Source organism: Leptodactylus fuscus, chromosome 3 (genome assembly GCF_031893055.1).
Source record: "Leptodactylus fuscus isolate aLepFus1 chromosome 3, aLepFus1.hap2, whole genome shotgun sequence".
NCBI lineage: Eukaryota > Metazoa > Chordata > Amphibia > Anura > Leptodactylidae > Leptodactylus > Leptodactylus fuscus.
Window position 1 is genome coordinate 245,780,157 of NC_134267.1, and position 20,562 is coordinate 245,800,718.

A 20,562-nucleotide genomic window follows, 5' to 3' on the forward strand; every position below is an offset into this window, starting at 1 on the left:
CCCCCCCGGACATCACATGGTAAGAGGAGATATATATATTATATACAGACCCCCGGCCCCCCCGGACATCACATGGTAAGAGGAGATATATATATTATATACAGACCCCGGCCCCCCCCCCGGACATCACATGGTAAGAGGAGATATATATATTATATACAGACCCCCGGCCCCCCCCGGACATCACATGGTAAGAGGAGATATATATATTATATACAGACCCCCGGACATCACATGGTAAGAGGAGATATATATATTATCTACAGACCCCCGGCCCCCCCGGACATCACATGGTAAGAGGAGATATATATATTATATACAGACCCCCCCCCCCCGGACATCACATGGTAAGAGGAGATATATATATTATATACAGACCCCCGGCCCCCCCGGACATCACATGGTAAGAGGAGATATATATATTATATACAGACCTCCGGCCCCCCCGGACATCACATGGTAAGAGGAGATATATATATTATATACAGACCCCCGGCCCCCCCGGACATCACATGGTAAGAGGAGATATATATATTATATACAGACCCCCGGCCCCCCCGGACATCACATGGTAAGAGGAGATATATATATTATATACAGACCCCCGGCCCCCCCGGACATCACATGGTAAGAGGAGATATATATATTATATACAGACCCCCGGCCCCCCCGGACATCACATGGTTAGAGGAGATATATATATTATATACAGACCCCCGGCCCCCCCGGACATCACATGGTAAGAGGAGATATATATATTATATACAGACCCCCGGCCCCCCCGGACATCACATGGTAAGAGGAGATATATATATTATATACAGACCCCCGCCCACCCGCACATCACATGGTAAGAGGAGATATATATATTATATACAGACCCCCGGCCCCCCCGGACATCACATGGTAAGAGGAGATATATATATTATATACAGACCCCCGGCCCCCCCCGGACATCACATGGTAAGAGGAGATATATATATTATATACAGACCCCCGGCCCCCCCCGGACATCACATGGTAAGAGGAGATATATATATTATATACAGACCCCCGGCCCCCCCGGACATCACATGGTAAGAGGAGATATATATATTATATACAGACCCCCGGCCCCCCCGGACATCACATGGTAAGAGGAGATATATATATTATATACAGACCCCGGCCCCCCCGGACATCACATGGTAAGAGGAGATATATATATTATATACAGACCCCCGGCCCCCCCGGACATCACATGGTAAGAGGAGATATATATATTATATACAGACCCCCGGCCCCCCCGGACATCACATGGTAAGAGGAGATATATATATTATATACAGACCTCCGGCCCCCCCGGACATCACATGGTAAGAGGAGATATATATATTATATACAGACCCCCGGCCCCCCCCGGACATCACATGGTAAGAGGAGATATATATATTATATACAGACCCCCGGCCCCCCCAGACATCACATGGTAAGAGGAGATATATATATTATATACAGACCCCCGGCCCCCCCGGACATCACATGGTAAGAGGAGATATATATATTATATACAGACCCCCGGCCCCCCCCGGACATCACATGGTAAGAGGAGATATATATATTATATACAGACCCCCGGCCCCCCCCGGACATCACATGGTAAGAGGAGATATATATATTATATACAGACCCCCGGCCCCCCCGGACATCACATGGTAAGAGGAGATATATATATTATATACAGACCCCCGGCCCCCCCGGACATCACATGGTAAGAGGAGATATATATATTATATACTGACCCCCGGCCCCCCCGGACATCACATGGTAAGAGGAGATATATATATTATATACAGACCCCCGGCCCCCCCCGGACATCACATGGTAAGAGGAGATATATATATTATATACAGACCTCCGGCCCCCCCGGACATCACATGGTAAGAGGAGATATATATATTATATACAGACCCCCGGCCCCCCCGGATATCACATGGTAAGAGGAGATATATATATTATATACAGACCCCGGCCCCCCCCCCGGACATCACATGGTAAGAGGAGATATATATATTATATACAGACCCCCGGCCCCCCCGGACATCACATGGTAAGAGGAGATATATATATTATATACAGACCCCCGGCCCCCCCGGACATCACATGGTAAGAGGAGATATATATATTATATACAGACCCCCGGCCCCCCCGGACATCACATGGTAAGAGGAGATATATATATTATATACAGACCCCCGGCCCCCCCCCGGACATCACATGGTAAGAGGAGATATATATATTATATACAGACCCCCGGCCCCCCCGGACATCACATGGTAAGAGGAGATATATATATTATATACAGACCCCCGGCCCCCCCCGGACATCACATGGTAAGAGGAGATATATATATTATATACAGACCCCCGGCCCCCCCGGACATCACATGGTAAGAGGAGATATATATATTATATACAGACCCCCGGCCCCCCCCGGACATCACATGGTAAGAGGAGATATATATATTATATACAGACCCCCGGCCCCCCCAGACATCACATGGTAAGAGGAGATATATATATTATATACAGACCCCCGGCCCCCCCGGACATCACATGGTAAGAGGAGATATATATATTATATACAGACCCCCGGCCCCCCCCGGACATCACATGGTAAGAGGAGATATATATATTATATATAGACCCCCGGCCCCCCCGGACATCACATGGTAAGAGGAGATATATATATTATATACAGACCCCCGGCCCCCCCCGGACATCACATGGTAAGAGGAGATATATATATTATATACAGACCCCCGGCCCCCCCGGACATCACATGGTAAGAGGAGATATATATATTATATACAGACCCCCGGCCCCCCCCGGACATCACATGGTAAGAGGAGATATATATATTATATACAGACCCCCGGCCCCCCCGCACATCACATGGTAAGAGGAGATATATATATTATATACAGACCCCCGGCCCCCCCGGACATCACATGGTAAGAGGAGATATATATATTATATACAGACCCCCGGCCCCCCCCGGACATCACATGGTAAGAGGAGATATATATATTATATACAGACCCCCGGCCCCCCCAGGCATCACATGGTAAGAGGAGATATATATATTATATACAGACCCCCGGCCCCCCCGGACATCACATGGTAAGAGGAGATATATATATTATATACAGACCCCCGGCCCCCCCGGACATCACATGGTAAGAGGAGATATATATATTATATACAGACCCCCGGCCCCCCCGGACATCACATGGTAAGAGGAGATATATATATTATATACAGACCCCCGGCCCCCCCGGACATCACATGGTAAGAGGAGATATATATATTATATACAGACCCCCGGCCCCCCCGGACATCACATGGTAAGAGGAGATATATATATTATATACAGACCCCCGGCCCCCCCCGGACATCACATGGTAAGAGGAGATATATATATTATATACAGACCCCCGGCCCCCCCGGACATCACATGGTAAGAGGAGATATATATAGCTATATGTATATTCTGGTGACTCAGTGGGTCTTTGAGTTCTGTGCACAGATGTATAAAATCCACTCAGGAGAACAACTATAAGAATGTGAATGATGCGATGACGTAAAGGCGAGCTGTAGTAACTGAGCATGCCTGTATTTAGTGGAAAACAAGGTAGTGACAATGTTCTCCCCCGTAGCGGCGCCGGCTATAGTTCCCGCCACTTTATGACGCAGAATCAATTCTTCATTAAGGAGAGATTGGGAAAGGGGAGACAGACTGAGAGAAGCAGAGACAGATTCAGAGTGGGAGATGGACAGATATCCAGGAATCGGGAAGGTCGGGGCTCCTCCTCAGGCCCTGCAGGGTTTGCCTTTCCTACCTTTTCCTACATTCCATAGAGTAAAGGGGCAAGAGGGCACCACGATGTTTTCTGGTCAGCTCCCTGATATTTTATTTTAGAGGACATTTCATTGAGGAGGTATAAGAGGGGAGAACTACAACTCCCAGCATTTAAAGCTGCACTGTAGCTCCTCCCCTCATGTTACACGACCATCTACACAGGTCCTTAAAGGGGTTTTCTAGACTTTATTAATTGACATCATTATAATAGGTCATTAATTAAAATTCAGTTAGGTCTGACACCTGGGATGACTTATCTTATGTTGATCAGAGATGCCCCTGCCTACGATATGTGTCCTTTGGGAGCTGCTGGGAGGTCGGGGATCCCCCTTATCACTGCCCCCAATGATTGATGAGATCTTCATCTTATGTTGGAGTCTCTTCCTCCTGCTGAGAATGGATTTCTCTAAGGACAGAGTGAAAGCGAGTCTCTGTATGACCAGCAGCTCCAGGCCTGGGAGGTCTTTGTGGGGCAGACTGGAATAACTTGGGGTGTAGCAGAAAGTTGTTATTTAGGGTCACCCCATAAGTAACCCCATAAGTGTCTGATGTATAGACAGATCTCCAGAAGCTCATGTATTCCATCACTGTGTGTTTGTGTCTCCACAGATGGATCCAGTAGGAGAAATCCCCCTGAAAAATGTCCCCTGAGTCCTCTGTATTCCCAGGACTGCCCGGAGGAGAATTTCTCAGATGATTATCAGGTAGTTGGTGCTGACATCTTCCCTTCAATGCGTTATCTTGTAGAAAGACAAGTGTCCTTTAAGCAGTTAGCTATGGACAGAGTCTCTTGAGCATAATCCTGGCGCAAAGTATTTTTAACTGAGTAGCCTGGTGCTGCCCCAGTACCCAACCATCAGTCGGATACGGGCTAGTACCTAGATCTTCCTGGTTCCCCTGGTGGTGGTGGGTGAAGGGATAGTAATAGGGATTTAGCTTATTTAGCAACTAATACAATCAGTCACACCACAGACATTACTAATCCAGTAGTAATATCATTTTCTTTAAAAAAATACACACATTTCAAAAATATATTTTCTTGCATTGAAACATTTCCCACTATCGTCATTGACCGTTTTATTTATAATAGACTATGTGTGGTGCATCCGAGGGAATCCAATAAGAACACAAAAATATTCATCTCAAAAACAGTAGTTATTATACTCCCCTATTATACTAAGGTGGTGACTACGAGTAACCCCTACTAGTACAGGAGTATACGGGGGATGTGCACATAATACCGCCAGATCCAGACACTCCCAAAGAGGAATGTGAGCTCTCCTACTTATAGAATGCCATGCCATGGTTCAGACCCAGTGTAAGGCCAGAGCTACGCAGGGCCACACCATGAAGTGCAGTAAGTCAATCGCCACCTGTGGTACAACATTCAGATGTCACAAAAGGGGCAATAAGGCAAGGCATGGGCATAAAGCACACCAGTGATAACACAACACACAGAGTGCACCCAATCATGTCACCCCCACATCATATATAACCTACTAAGCAGATATATAATACAGTACTATATACATATATCAGATGTGACACTACAGACATCCTCATCTGGAGTAATAAAGGGTCTCTCCGCAGTAGTCACCTACCTGTCCGATGGGGCCGAACAAGTTACAGGATCACCTACTGAAGGCAAACATGGCGGATGTTTTATGTTCTTACTGTCTCACCAAAACCAGAACTGAACTGAAGTAAATGTTTTCTTGCTTATTTCACTAGGGGGCACAGCACTCTGGGTATAGACCTGGCCAATAAGAGGAGGACACTGGGAGTATAAAAGATGTCGGCGACGGCTCTAGGCATTATCCTCTCCACAGACAATGTTCTAGTCAGTTTTAGTCCAGCGTCCATCGGAGGCAGACATGATCTGAATTAGATCTGTCATTCTTACATCTTGTTTAGGCCCCACCTGGTCTAGTACGCGGACCTCATGTTCCTTCTTGCAGACGCTCTTTGGCCTCTTCCTCTACAGGTCGACCTTATGTCTCAAGGACCACTGTTCAATCCCACCTTACCTAATATGTGGTTAACATCATTGCTGTTGAAGCCAAGGTTCTAAGAGGATGTGGGATTTCCGCGCCTGTTATCCAGACCATGCTCAAGGCCTGAATATTCCAGTCAGCTTAGATCTACCATCACACGTGGAAGGCTTGTGTCCATTGGTGTTAAGAATAATAATTTTCATCCTAGATTTGGATCTAGATTTTCTCTAGTTTGGTCTAGGCCCAAAGGGCTTGGTCTTCCTTTTCTTAAAGAACAGATTTCTGCCCTTTCCATTCTTCAGAAGAGCCTTGGCTTCTGGCCTCAGGTGAAGACTTTCCTGCAGGGAGTGGCACACTACGCACTTCCCTACTGTCGTCTAATATAAGCGTGGGACCTTGTGGTGCTTCAGACTTCCCCCTTCGAGCTTTTGCAGGATATCTCTCTTCACCTTCTGACCTGGAATGTTGCTTTCCTGATGGTCATTACTTCCATCTGCAGAAGCGCCAAACTTGCTGCCTTGTCCTTGAAGCCTCCCTTTTTTGTCCATAAGGACAAGGCTGTCCTTCGTCCACCACTATCTTTTCTGCCTAAGGTGCTTTCTTCTTTCCACATAGAGCACATTGTGTTACCGACGTTCTACCTGGACCCCAAGCACCCACTTGAGCGTTCTCTTCAGTGCCGGGATGTTTTCTGGGTGATCCAGGTCTATTTGTCTCTCACTGACTGACTGGGAGACACAGATACCACCACTGTTTTTCTTGTTTTTCCTGTCTGGGCTGTTTTGGTTTGTTTTCGGGCTCAGGACATGGTGGTGGTTGTTGGTCCTGTGTTCCTTTTGTGTATCTCTCCTACTTCTGTGGTACTACCTAAGCTATACCCTCTCCAGAGACAACATGTTAGTCAGAGACGGAGTCAACATCTTTGATACTCCTAGTGTCAGCCTCCTAGTGGCCATGTCTATACGTATGGCGTCCACCAGTGAATACAACGAGAAATTTTTTTTATGGTGAGTCCAAAAAATCCATTTGTTTCTTCCCGTTTTAGGATGAAGATCTGATGGATATTAAGGTTGTGGTTAAAGAAGAAGCAGAAGAGGAGACGGATTCCTGGACTGATCAGCAGTGTAAGGAGAGGAGACTTTCTCCTCTAGATACTACTACTCCCATCATCTCATCATCACATGGCAATCTATCCCATCACTGTGTGTTTCCTACAGATGGAGCCATTGCCAGAAATCAGGGAGAAGATGTGACTGATATTAAAGCGGAGGCTGAAGAAGAGAGGATGAGGGGCCATCACCTGTGTAAGAGGGAAGTGGAGGAGGAGATTCCAGGAGGTGTTACCACAGGTACGGAGTCATGAATGGAGAAGGAGAAGTCCCAGGTTTCTTCAGGTCGGTTCCCCCTTAGAGCTCCAGTCCAGTAAGGCTAGGTTCATACTAATGCTATCGTTGGAGGAGTCGGAGGACCCGAACAAGAGAGTGATGAACCACTAAAACAGCGGTTACCCACAGACATCTGCGGACTCCATAGCCTGTGATGGAGTCCACCGGGTGTCCATTGAGTTTCTGCCATTTTTATACTGAGAATGATGGGGAGTAAAGTTCTCTGTGCAGGACATTTCTCTCCAGCGATCTTCAGTAGATCCTGCAGCCGAGACGCCAGTGAAGATGGTTTTTTGTGCTTAGTGTTAGTGACCTTTACTTTGATTACTCTTTATTCCTGGTTTCCCTTCCATCTTTAACCACAAAGGGACTTGACGTTCAGTTTCTTTGCTCCCCTGTCTCACGATCCTTCTATATTGTCCATTTTACTAGGTGCCTATTAGGTCCTACCTCGGGCTGACCCTAGCAGACCTCTGTATATGACAGCCTGAGTGTCTTTGTTAATCCTCATGTCCACTCACAATCTCATTGCCAATCACTATTGATCTCAGTGTTTAGGGGGTCAGGTCTGGACTCGATCAACTCCGAGCACTTCCTCTCCTTAGCTTTATTGGTCCAAGACTGGGCAGATTGTCCCTCTCTTCTGCATCCAACGCTGTTGTGAGCCAATAGACCGATGCACTCTGGTTGCACAGGGGGGTGAAGAAAGGGTTAATGGTAGGGCAGCTCATACACTTATTGGCTGCTTTATTGCAGAGTGACCCCTTCTATTCTGTGACGCTTTTAGATCAAAGGATTGCCACCATGATCATCCAAATTCTATAGTGTGTGCTGGGTGGACTGCATGTTCCTCTCTGTGTACGTCTGTACCAACTGTAAATCCACCAAAATATCAGGGGCCAAGTCCAATCTTCAGTAATTTATCTGCTCTTTTTGTGGCCCCTGTAGAGACTGTACTGAGAACCAGATGGTTGATACCCACGGTGCCAACATCCAACAGTGATACGTGAGGTCAATCTGATGTGATGGGCCTCAGTAACGCCCGACCGGTGAGATCCAGCGAGTTGTCCTCAGCTCTTTTTAAAGACATTTTCCATTATTATTCCTAAACTTCTGTCCTGTTAGATCCTTCTCTGGTTCTAACTAAAAAAAAGTAACACATGTGATTTACAGCCTTAAAGAGGACCTTTCACCTCCTGGGGCACATGAGGTGTAATACACTGCTAGAAATACGACAGTGCGCTGAATTTGGCTTTCACGCTCTGTACCTTCGGAGATGTGTTATCGGTGTCGGTACCGTAGCACTTCACTGTCAGAAGGGCGTTTCTGACAGTCAGTCAGGAACGCCCCTCCTCACGGTAGCATCTATTGCACTGTACTGTGAGAGGGGGCGTTCCTTACCTCCCAGTGATGACGCGGAGCGGTAAGGAACGCCCCCCAGTACTCATCTATAGATGAGTACTATCAGAAGGGGAGGAAGGCTTTCCTTACCACTCTCGCAGTACATCGCTGTAGGTGCTGCTGTGAGGAAGGGCGTTGCTGACTGACTGTAAGAAACGCCCTTCTGACAGTGAAGAGCTACGGTACCGGCATTGATAGCTCTTCACCGGGGGCACAGAACGGGTAAGTCCATGAATTCAGCGCAATGTCGGCTTTCTAGCGGTATATAAAACCGCATGTGCCCAGGAGGTGAAAGGTCATCTTTAAAGCAATATGTTATAAATGTTTCTATTTTGTGTTTTGGGAAAAAATAGACAAAATTGTTTAATCCTTACAGAAAATCCCAGTGCGATCTCTGAGGGAAACTTCATGTTATCAGATGAAGATATGATGGAGCGCTTCTCAGGAGAAAACTTCCTTACCCCTAATGTACATCCAGGACATCACAGTACAGATCCATCATATAATCCCCCGAATCATGAGGAACCTTCTCACCAATCCCAAGTTATGACCACAAGTACCAGCCAGAATGGGGGGAAAAGGTTTCTGTGTGGCGAATGTGGAAAGGAGTTTACACGCAGCTCAAGTCTTTATGTACACAGGAGAATTCACACAGGAGAGAAGCCATATTCATGTTCAGAATGTGCAAAATGTTTTACAAAAATAGCATGTCTTGTTACTCATCGGAGAATTCACACAGGAGAGAAACCATTTGAATGTGCGGAGTGCAGGAAATGTTTTGTGTGTAAATCCCATCTGGTTAGACATGAGAGAAGTCACACAGGAGAGAAGCCATATGCATGTGCAGAATGTGAGAAATGTTTTATAAGTAAATCAGATCTTGGTAGACATGAGAGAATTCACACGGGGGAAAAATCATTTACATGTTCTGAATGTGGGAAGTGCTTTAGAGATAAAGCAGATCTTGTCAACCATCAGAGAATTCACACAGGAGAGAAACCATTTATATGTCATGAATGTGGGGAAAGTTTTATGTGTAAATCCCATCTGCTTACACATGAAAGAAATCACACAGGAGAGAAGCCATATTCATGTCCAGAATGTGGGAAATGTTTTACAAATAAATCAGATCTTATTAAACATGAGAGAATTCACACAGGAGAGAAGCCATATCCATGTTCAGAATGTGGGAAAAATTTTACAAACGTATCAGATCTTGTTAAACATAAGCGGATTCACACAGGAGAGAAGCCATATTCATGCTTAGAATGTGGGAAATGCTTTAAGAGTAAATACATTCTTATAAGACATGAGAAAATTCACACAGGAGAGAGATCCTTTACATGCTTAGAGTGTGGGAAAAGTTTTAGAGACAACTCAGATCTTGTTAAACATCAGAGAAGTCACACAGGAGAGAAGCCATGCACATGTTTAGAATGTGGGAAATCCTTTAAGAATAAATATATTCTCATTAGACATCAGAGAATTCACACAGGAGAGAAGCCATTCTCATGTTCTCAATGTGGGAGATGTTTTACAAATCAATCAAATCTTGTTAGACATGTGAGAAATCACACGAGGGAGAAGCAGTGTTTATGATAAGAAATTTTTTATAGTTCTGAAACCAACTCGGACATTATTGAGTAATTTACTCTAGAAAAAAACAATTTACATGTTGTGAAAGCTGGAAACGTATTGCCAATTTGTGAGAGAGATCACATAGGAGAGAAGCTCTACTGATGCTAAAGGGAAACTGACATAAAAAGTAAGGACACCCTATGTAAACTTTTTCTACCTCTGGAACACAAAACCTAAATGACTAGATATCTGGCACATGGTCAAAATGTTTTCACGCACGGTCACCTTTATTGTGTTTGACCTCACACCGCTCTACTAGATGAATGGGGAAAAATTCCAAAATCTTCTAGATAGACTTCCTAGAGAGAGATGGGAGAGACTCCATATGACTGGCTATGGGTCAGAATGGGATGTCCGTGTAGCGTGTGTATATAATGACTGGCTATGGATCAGAATGGGATGTCCATGTAGCATGTGTATAGGGGATGTCCATGTAGCGTGTGTATATAATGACTGGCTATGGGTCAGAATGGGATGTCCATATAGTGTGTGTATATAATGACTGCCTATGGGTCAGAATGGGATGTCCATGTAGCATGTGTATATAATAACTGACTATGGGTCAGAATGGGATGTCCATATAGTGTGTGTATATAATGACTGCCTATGGGTCAGAATGGGATGTCCATGTAGCGTGTGTATATAATGTACAGTTCATGTGATGACGTTGAACAAAAACAATAATTTGTTAAATAAAGAACAATCTGATCATAGTATGTGTAATGTCTTCTCTGGGTCCTCCCACCAATCCCTTCATCTAATAGTAACAGCTCTGGGACTTGTTCTCAAGGGTTAAGATTCATTCAATGAAAATGATGCCTTTATGGTGTCGGCTCACAATCAAAACATGCAACAACCAACAACGTGCATGTATTACAACAAAGTAGTGTGCAAAATCCTAAACCACCTTTACATGAGCACAAACACCTCATCTTACAAAGGCCCCAAGTAGCGAAATGCTGCAAAAACATATATTGTTTTTCTCCATAGCATTTTTGCAGTTTTTGTTACTGTTGTTTTACGTTGAATAGCAAAGATACATTGTACAAAACCAATGCAACAACTCTCACCTAAAAGAGGCAAAACTACCCAAAAGAGATTCTAAAAATATAGCAAAAGCATAAAAAAGCAAAGGGATCTACAGACGGGGGGAGAAAGAACACCCCCAAATAACCGTGCCTGTAGGGAAAGGATGGCCTACAACAATGGGAAGACCTGCATGGAACACAAATATTACATATCAACATGCAGAAGGTCTACCCAAACTAAGCGTGCACAGAATGAGATACATGAGATAAACCCTTCTAGAGAAGAATGGATTCCTGCCATTCTATTACTATAAATGGTGTGATATTCTGGATTTCTGGAGACTGACAGAAGGATGTGGATGGGATGTTGCCACAGATTCGTTATACACCTAAATGTCCGGGTTGCGATTTCATTGGGTCCCTCGAGATCTCAAGTTGTATTTTTGATATGATGTTTTCATGTTTAAAGGAATATTCCCAACTGGCTTGTTCGGCAACCTGCAGGATGTCTGCTCTCTTCACTTCCTGGTTTTCTCAGTACATTGGTGGGCGGGGTCTCACTTGCTCTGCTATCTCTCTTCATAGCAGTACATGTCTGCAGTCAGTAATGAGGGATTGGTTGTAAATACATTAGCACAGTATCACTGGAAGATGCACAATATGAAGCTGATGTAGCAGAGCTGGATTTGAGTCAGTTTGCAATAAAATCCATTTTAGGTCGGTGTTTACATACAGGGGTAACAGAGTCCTTGTCTCAGCAAAATTCAATTAAACTGACTGATAACTCAAAGAGCTTGAGATTAACAGCTCAGAAATACAAGCTGCTCCGAGAACTCAGCCCTCCTCCCCTTCTGAGAGCAGGGAGTTATGTCACTTGTTCTGGACAGAGAGATAAACAGCTCAGAAATACAAGCACCGAGCACTCAGCCCCCCTTCCCTTCTGAGAGTAGGTAGCTACATCACTTGTCCTGCGTGGAGAGATAAAGAGCTGAGAAATACAAGCACGGAGCACTCAGCCCCCCACCCTCCTGAGAGCAGGGCGATATGTCACTTGTGCTGGGTGGAGAGATAAGCTCATCCCCAGGTCCGTGGTTATGGAAACGCAGTGTAAACAATGAAGTGAATAAATTAAGATAGTGGCCAAACAAAGCAGTTCTGCTGAAGCAATGTATTTAGGAAAAGTCTTAAATCCACGTAAGCTAGCAGTATAGATAGGATCCTAGAGATGGGACAACCCCTTTAATTTCCTTTCCTTTGCAGATATCTTAATAAATTTTGAATAGACATAAGTAAGATCGGCAGTAAGAGTAAGACGGTGATTACGTGGCACTCTGTGCGGCCTGCGCCTCTTCAGCCCCATTCATTGGGGCCAGTTAGGACAGTCTGTAAAACATCCTATTCCTGTCCTGAGTTTTGCTCATGAACCAGACACCGGACTGTGATACGAATGGATTAGTGGACTAGCTGTGAAGAACATGGCTAGTACACGGACTGCGCACATGTGCACGAGGCCTAAGGCCTGATTCTCACTTGTGCATGTTGGTCAGTAATTTGCATCAGTATTTAGAAGCCAAAAGTAGTGGAAGAAACCCAGAGTATAATGAAGATCTCTGCACGTCTTTCCGGGTGATGATCTACTCCTACTCTTCAAAAGTGTGAATGAGGTCATATAATAATTGCCTGTTGTCCTTTCTTATCACAGTCACTTTGGATTCTCCTGCAGTGTGGGGGAAGAAGTAAGAAGAAGTGAACGTCATGGGGACTAAAAAAAGGATTCTCTCTTCTATTACATTCCTGGATCTCAGAATCCATGAATCCGCTGAGGGTAAGCTTACAACTGACGTCCTCTGTAAGGAGACGGCCACAAACTGTCTCCTACAAATGGAACAGTTGGCATCTGGATTTGCTTTTTTGCACCAGACTCATTGATCACCATAATGCTGCGATGCACCTGCGCAGTAGATTTAGGGACAGGGGCTGTCCGGATGCCGTCCTATGAGAAGATTCCAAACATGCTACATCTTGTGAGCGTAGTAAACTGCTACAGCCAAGAAATGAAGCTGATGACAGCGGTTTACGGATCCTAGGGACATAGGACAGGGCCCACCGTGAGGTGAGAAGCTTGGATTATGAAAGATCATAACAGCAGCACAAGTGGGGTATTCTGCCCCTGTGTGCTGATAGGACAGATGGAATTTTTAATTAATTAATCAATCACAATTCGGCCCTATAAGAGGCACAAGGACCTCCCCCCTGTGTGTTAATACAAGAGTACATAAGTTATACAGCTCATAACAATGAAATCACAATAAATAATAGGGAGGAGCCTTGTGCTGCTGTTATGGCTAAGAGAAAACAGATTATCTTTCATAATCAACACTTCCCTGTCGTCATACAGCAGCACAAGTGGGGAGATAGCAAGTAATCCCCCCTTAGGGAGGGTTTTCTCGGCCCATAGAGGTCAGGACCGACCGCCCGAAGGCTGTAGCGTCGGAAGCCCCGGAGTTTAGGCGATAGTGCCTTACAAAGGTGAGAGGTGAGGACCAGGAGGCGGCCGCGCAGATGTGTTCTAGTGGAACCGCCGACCTCTCTGCCCAGGAAGATGAAACCACTCTGGTCGAATGAGCAGTTAGACAAGCTGGAGGGGAAAGGCCCCGGGACGAAAAAAAACGTCTTTATGTCCTCTCTTACCAAGCGGGATATAGAGGCCTTTGAGGCCTCTGAGCTCTAAATCTCCCAGCTAAAGTACTCAGGAGGTTACCAACCTCAGGTCCACTTCTTCCAGCGGCTCAAACGGAGGGTCACACAAAGCTGCCAAAACAATTCCAAGATCCCATTGTGGGATGGGCGCTGATACCGAAGGCCTTTCACTAAGGGGTGTTGAGATAAACGCCTCCTCAGATAGGCAGACAAAGCGGCTACCTGTACCTTTAAAGTTGCTGGAGATAGCCCTTTGTCTAAGCCGTCCTGGAGGAACTCCAGTGCTGATTCCACAGAGGGGTCGGACACTTCTATCCCGCGATCAGATCCCCAGGTTTTGAGGATGTTCCAGATTCTGCGGTAGTTCTTATTTGTGGATTCCGCTTTGGCGCAGGAGATAGTTCTCAGGACGGCCTCCGACAGTCCACTATGACTTAATAGGGACTGGTCAACCTCCAGGCTGTCAGGTTGAATCTCCTCAGATCCTGGCATGTCTGGCCTCCTTTAGTGACCAGGTCTGGGAGAGGGAGAAGCCTCCAATACACGCCGCGACTCATGCCTATGAGCTGGGTGAACCAAGTCCTCTTGGGCCAGAATAGAATTATGGCAATCGCCTGGACTTGGTCCTGTCTTATTTTCATCAATACTCTGGGTATGATGGGTATTGGAGGGAATATGTAAACCAGCCTGAACCTCCAAGGGATGGACAGGGCATCCACTGCCAAGGGATCGTCCTCCTAATACATTGAGCAGAACTTCTCCACCTTGGCGTTGAGTTGGGTTGCCATGAGGTCGATGTCTGGAAGACCCTATTTCTGGACAATTTGTTGGAACACCTCTGGATTGAGGGACCATTCTTCTGATATGGTAATACCTTGACTCAACTGATCTGCCACTATGTTCAGGGAGCCCTTGATGTGAACAGCGGATAAATGGGTCAGATTCTTATCTGTCCAGATTTGTTTCTTTCAGGAGAGCTTTGGACCTGGTTCCTCCCTGTTTGTTCAGGCACAACATTGTGGTCATGTTGTCCGACCGGCCTCTGACAACCTTCCCCTTGAGATACGGGGTGAAGTGCAGCAATGCTAGGTATACCACCTTGAGTTCCCTCTGTTTGGAAGATCCTACTTCCAGGCTGCTCTAACGACCTTGCACAGTCCTCTCATCCACATGGGCTCCCCATCCCAACTGGGATGCATCTGTTCCCAACAGATTCCAAACTGTTTGGAGTAAGGACCTTCCGTCTTTCAGGAGTATCCACCTTCTGAGTGAAAGACAGGTACTGGGAGAAAGGCAGATGCTCTTGTGGAGTCCTCCTAGAGACCTGTTCCAGGTCTTCAATACTTCCGTCTGGAGTGAATGGGAATGCCATAAAGCCTAAGGGATCGCCCTGGCTGAGGATGACATTAGGCCTAGGACTCTCCTGGTGGTTCTGATGGATACATGCCACGTTTGTATAGAAAACGGGTGGCCGCCTCTATTCTCAGCCTCCTTGGGGCGGATAATGAGATCTGCAGAGCCACTGAGTCCAACCCTAGAACCTTCCTCTGGGTGGATGATACTACCTCAGATTTCTCAAATGATTAGCCAGCATAGCCCCTGAAGGAAGGAGATGGCTATCTGTGGACATTATTAGAGGACTGGAGCTGACTGAGCTTTTATAAGCCAGTTGTCAAAATAGGGAACTATAAATAGACCTTGAAGTCTGAGGGCGGCAGCGACGGGAGCCACCACCTTGGTGAAGGTGTGAGGAGCGGAAGAGGTGCCGAAGAGTAAGTCGGAAAACTGGTAATGCTTCTGTGACCGGAAACTTGGATGGGGATCCTGAGGTTATTTTCTGTGTGGCTGAAAGATGGGTACATGCAAGTATGATCATTCCCCAGTCTCCGAATCTCCAGGGAACTCTCTCCAGGGCTCCTTTCTGGATAGTGGAGGAAGGAGCTCTCCAAGATGGAATGACAAGCAACAGGCAGAGGATGAGTTGCAACAAGTCGGTTGATCGGAGGATGGGAAAACTCGACAACGTAGCCACGTTCTACTACTTGCACCAAGGATCTTGAATAAGAGCACTCCACATGGTCAGGAAATGGGAGAGACGACCCCCAACAGGGACTCTGGTCACAGGGAGTGAGACCCCGTCAAAAAAATTTGATGTCTTCCTTGGATCCTCCTAAGGGCGTCCACGTCCTGGCCTCTCAGGTGAAATTTTGTGCGCCTCTGTGACTGGGATCTGGGGCCAGTAGATCCACGCCCTCTACCAGAGGCCTCCCGTATGCCTCTGGAGGCTTGGGGCAGGGACTTGCCCTTAATGTCCGTGAGACCCTCCATCAAATCGGCCAGTCCATGTCCAAGAGTCTTCCCGGCTCAAACATTAGCGCGCATAGTGTAAATTTTGATGAGGTGACAGCCCTCCAGGGCTTAAGTCAGAGAGGTCTCCTTGTCATGGTGGATAGAGGCATGTTCTTAGAGGCTATTTTCAATTGTTTTCAGGAAACTTTGCCCATGAAGTCAGCAGGCATAAACAGGGAGGACATTGAGGACAGTAAGTTGTCCCTAGGGACCCTGAAATCACTAACCCGTTCTAGCTGGGCAAGATGAGGAACATAAGCTATTCGCTACAGTAGTAGAGGCTATGGCCACAGAGGACGGTGCTGAGGCTGCGGGAATAGCATACTCTCAGGGTCCCACATACGTCGGTCCAGAAGTTCTTGTAAGTTGGAACCATCATGCAGAGGGACCACCGTACATCAAGAGAGCTTCGTGACTACCAAATCCACCTTAGGAGGTGGACCCAAAGGATCTAGCTGTGATGAGGCTATGGGGTACAGGGTCTTGACCTCTGACAGTCCTCTATTCAGAAATAGGGACTGGAATTAAGATGAGCTCTCTCAGTCTCTCAGTATGTTTCCACTCGGTCTCCATCAGCTTGGCCAAAGCTGCATCCACTTGGAAAGGCGCCTGCCCCCCAGAGGTGGATGGGGAGGCTTCCCCATCAACACCCTGGTCGCCTGACTGGATGGACTTCAGCAGCCTTCCCATCTTTCCCATGGGGAATATAGGTCTGCTGGTACTGGAGCTTCGTCATCAGATGAGATGGTCTGATCATTCACGCGTAGATGCTCCAGAGATGGAAGGGATAATGAGCGCCCATCCATGCACAATTTTTTATTTTTTGGAGATATGAGATTTAGAACCCCTATATCCTTAAGAATCCTCCATGATTTATTTTACCTCAAGAGGAGGGCCTCAGCAGGAGCGGCAGCGGGATCAATACAGATATAAAACCCCACACACTGGTTTTTTTTTTCTCTTTCTCCTGAATATCAGGCTAAAGTGAACTCATCCTACCGTCAGGAAGAGGTACCTCGCAGACAGCGCAGCCATATGCCTCCTCTTGGAGGAAGACTCCCGTCTTCTGTGGTCACCCAGAGGAGGAGCAGACGACCTACGTGGAGCCGCTAGCCCACTCAACTCTGGAAAAAAGACATTTAACCACCGGACCACAGGTAAACCAAGACCTTCTACTTACGGGGCTGAGGCACTTTAGCGCTAATACACTTCTGTGAGAATACTCAGGAACCAATTCTCACCACCTGGGGGGGTTACAAATGCAATTTCCCAGATACGTCTGTAAGCTACAGCCAGCTACAGGTACCCAACCTAGAGGAAAACTAGGTGGGCCCACTGGAAACTAGTAAGGCAGTGAATCCAACGCAAACTGCCCCTTAAATAGGTCCAGGGCCGGAGGGGGGGGGGGCTACCGCTGCCGCTGCATCAGGCCCTCATACTTAATAACAAATCCTCACTATCAAGAATAGTCTTTCTTTGAGCACCTTCAGCATAACCTCGCCTGGGGCTGTGAGAGTTGCTGGAAATTAGTGATCCTCAAACTCACTGACATAAGATTGGCTGCTGTTCACATTAGCTGCGATTTAAGGCAGTGGCAGAGGCTCCGGCTAACAGCCCAGCGAGACCACAGAGCCTGAGGAGGGAACAGAAACCCCTCACCCCCAGCTGTGACTGCAGCCCAGGTAAGTGTGCACAGGCACTGACAGAACAACCCCAGTAAGAGATATTAGTGCAACCTGCACCAAAACACAAGAGGATTGAGCTCACCTTACTGCTGGCAATGAATCAACTGCAGCCGCTGAAAACGTGATTGCAACATAAACCCAAATCTTTATTCAGAAAGAAAGAAAAAGGAAAAGAAGAGGAGGAAGAAGGTTTGTAAACCCCTTCCTCCAAACCATACAGGAGACCACACAGGCCTCCTCCACCTGTCCCACCATCACAGGCGGGGGGGAGGTCCTTGTGCCCTCTTATAGGGCCGGTTGTGATTGATTAATTAAATATTCCCCCTGTCGTACCAGCAGACAGGGGCAGAATACCCTCCACTTGTGCTGCTGTATGACGACAGGGACATATCACTCAGGAGTACGGGAGTATATTAAAATCAGATCCGGGTCCAGGCCTGAGCTATTTTCCCTCCATCTCACACTGACGTGGTCCTAACATGAGAGACCAGTGACTTAGTGGGCACATCTCGCTGCCGTGGCGGTCGGGCATGCGATTTTGTGCGGGGACCCAAAACATTTGTCAGTATCACCACTAATAGAGAATATCACAGCAGGAGTTTCAGTCATTGCAAATCCCAGGGCGTTGTTACCTGGCGGCCACGTGTGTTTGTGGAATTCAATACGTGGGAAAGACAATAAGAGGATTCCGGAGAAGGATCCGTGACCACGTTAATGACATCCCCAGGCAGACACTCCCATTGCCAAACGTGTGGGATAGGCATGATGGCACCACCTCAAGCAGATGTTTTCAGGGGGTGGAATTGGTACATCCCTGACCTGGTGGGGGGAATTTTGACCGTAAGGTCCTGCAACGTGAGGGGCGCTGGATCTTTTATCTACAGACGGTTAGACCTCTGGGTATGAATGATAATATCTCTTATATAGCCTGTATATAACTGCTGGAGTCTATAGTGAGTAGTGGGATAGTCCAGTTACCAGCTTAGTCAATCTTATAGTCAATCTTATAGTGACATCTATACTTGTATTTACCTTCTAGCCCGCCTATATCCGTTATCAGATATGACATCATCTTATTATATACTGCTCTCGTACTGATGGAACCAGACTTTACCTTCCTGCGATCCTGACCCCCTTCATTCACCTAATACAGAGCATTATCAGGCTCTGTGGTTGTCGATCCACCTATGGAGGGGTGTGACCTGTTGTTATTATTGCAGGCGTGCTCTACCATTGGTGGGTTTCTTGAGCATGCGCAGTTTCATTAAGCGATGCCTGTTTCGGCCATCTTTGTTATGGTATAGGTGGACAACGCCTGATCATTGGATACAAGATACAAAAGGGTTTCATTAGCATAACCGATGAAAAACATTTGGTATCATCAAAGCAAAGAATGGTTGGGGGTGGGAGTGGGGTACGTGGTTTGGGGGTACGTGCGTCCTTGGGGTCTTTTCCTTCTTGTTTGGGATGTGTGGGTATGGGTGGGCATAGAGCGGGTGGGTGATGGGGGGGTTTAATAGTCTTTGGGGTCTCATCTTCCTCTTAATTGGTGGCAACTGGACACGTATTGGGCAGCGATCTCCACAGTGGTCTCCTGTTCTCCATTGATGTTAGGGGGCGTGTCTTCTGTTTTAAAAGGCCACTCCCTGCTGTAAGGCCACACACTAGAGTCGACGGGCAGCGGGGGGAGACTATGCTCTTCAAAAACTCAAGTCCTAATTTCAGCTAGCATTGTAGGCTAACCTCTGATGACAGGATAGCAATGTGTAGCATCCCAGAAACATGTCAGGAAGTTTGGTAGGTGTTCACACTTGTTAGTAGAGCTTTGTTGTCCACTTATGTGGGAGACTTTGTGATCTCCCGGGCCAGAGCTAGCACACAGGTATTAGGTGTCTATATACTCGCTAGATCTCCCAACAATACAGAGATCTTAGTTGGTCCTTATCAGGTCCTTTATACGGCTGCTGCTGCTCGTAACTGTAGGAGTTTTGCTATCCATTATCCCTGCATTGGCACTAACCGTGAAGTTACAACAGTTTCTTTTTTTTTCAGATTAGCACAGACTAGACTGTATATTGGCTGAACCACAAAAATTACTTATATATAACAGGCGGAATCAGCACTTTTGTGTTAGGACAGGAGTATATATTCAATGTGAACACTTGCCCAAAAGAATCCCAAACAATATTTTTCACTAACAGAGTTGTCTTGTCAGTCAGTAATAAAAGTATGCTTAAAGAACGTGTAGGAAATGAAATGAAACAGCTCTATTGCACAACAGACAGACACAATTAGATTATTGGCAATGAAAGGGTTGGCTGCATAAGCAGCAGCGCACATTCCTCCTCATTCCTGCCTAGTGATGTTTCTGAACTGAGTTATAGCCTAGGATTCAGTGAGATGGATCACAGATCTGTTTGCATGTTCACCATTACGGCAACTAGTCTGATCACGGGTTCACCACTTCATATAGTCCATATGA

At 46.4% G+C, this 20,562-nt stretch overlaps 2 protein-coding genes across 2 annotated transcripts in view; one reads left to right on the forward strand and one right to left on the reverse strand.

Moving 5' to 3' along the window:
• The window catches only part of LOC142198436 (uncharacterized), a 308,715-nt gene that overhangs the window by 273,087 nt on the left and 15,066 nt on the right, over window positions 1-20,562 (reverse strand). The window lies entirely within an intron of this gene.
• Window positions 1-20,562, forward strand: part of LOC142198387 (uncharacterized) — a 297,722-nt gene that overhangs the window by 6,331 nt on the left and 270,829 nt on the right. The window lies entirely within an intron of this gene.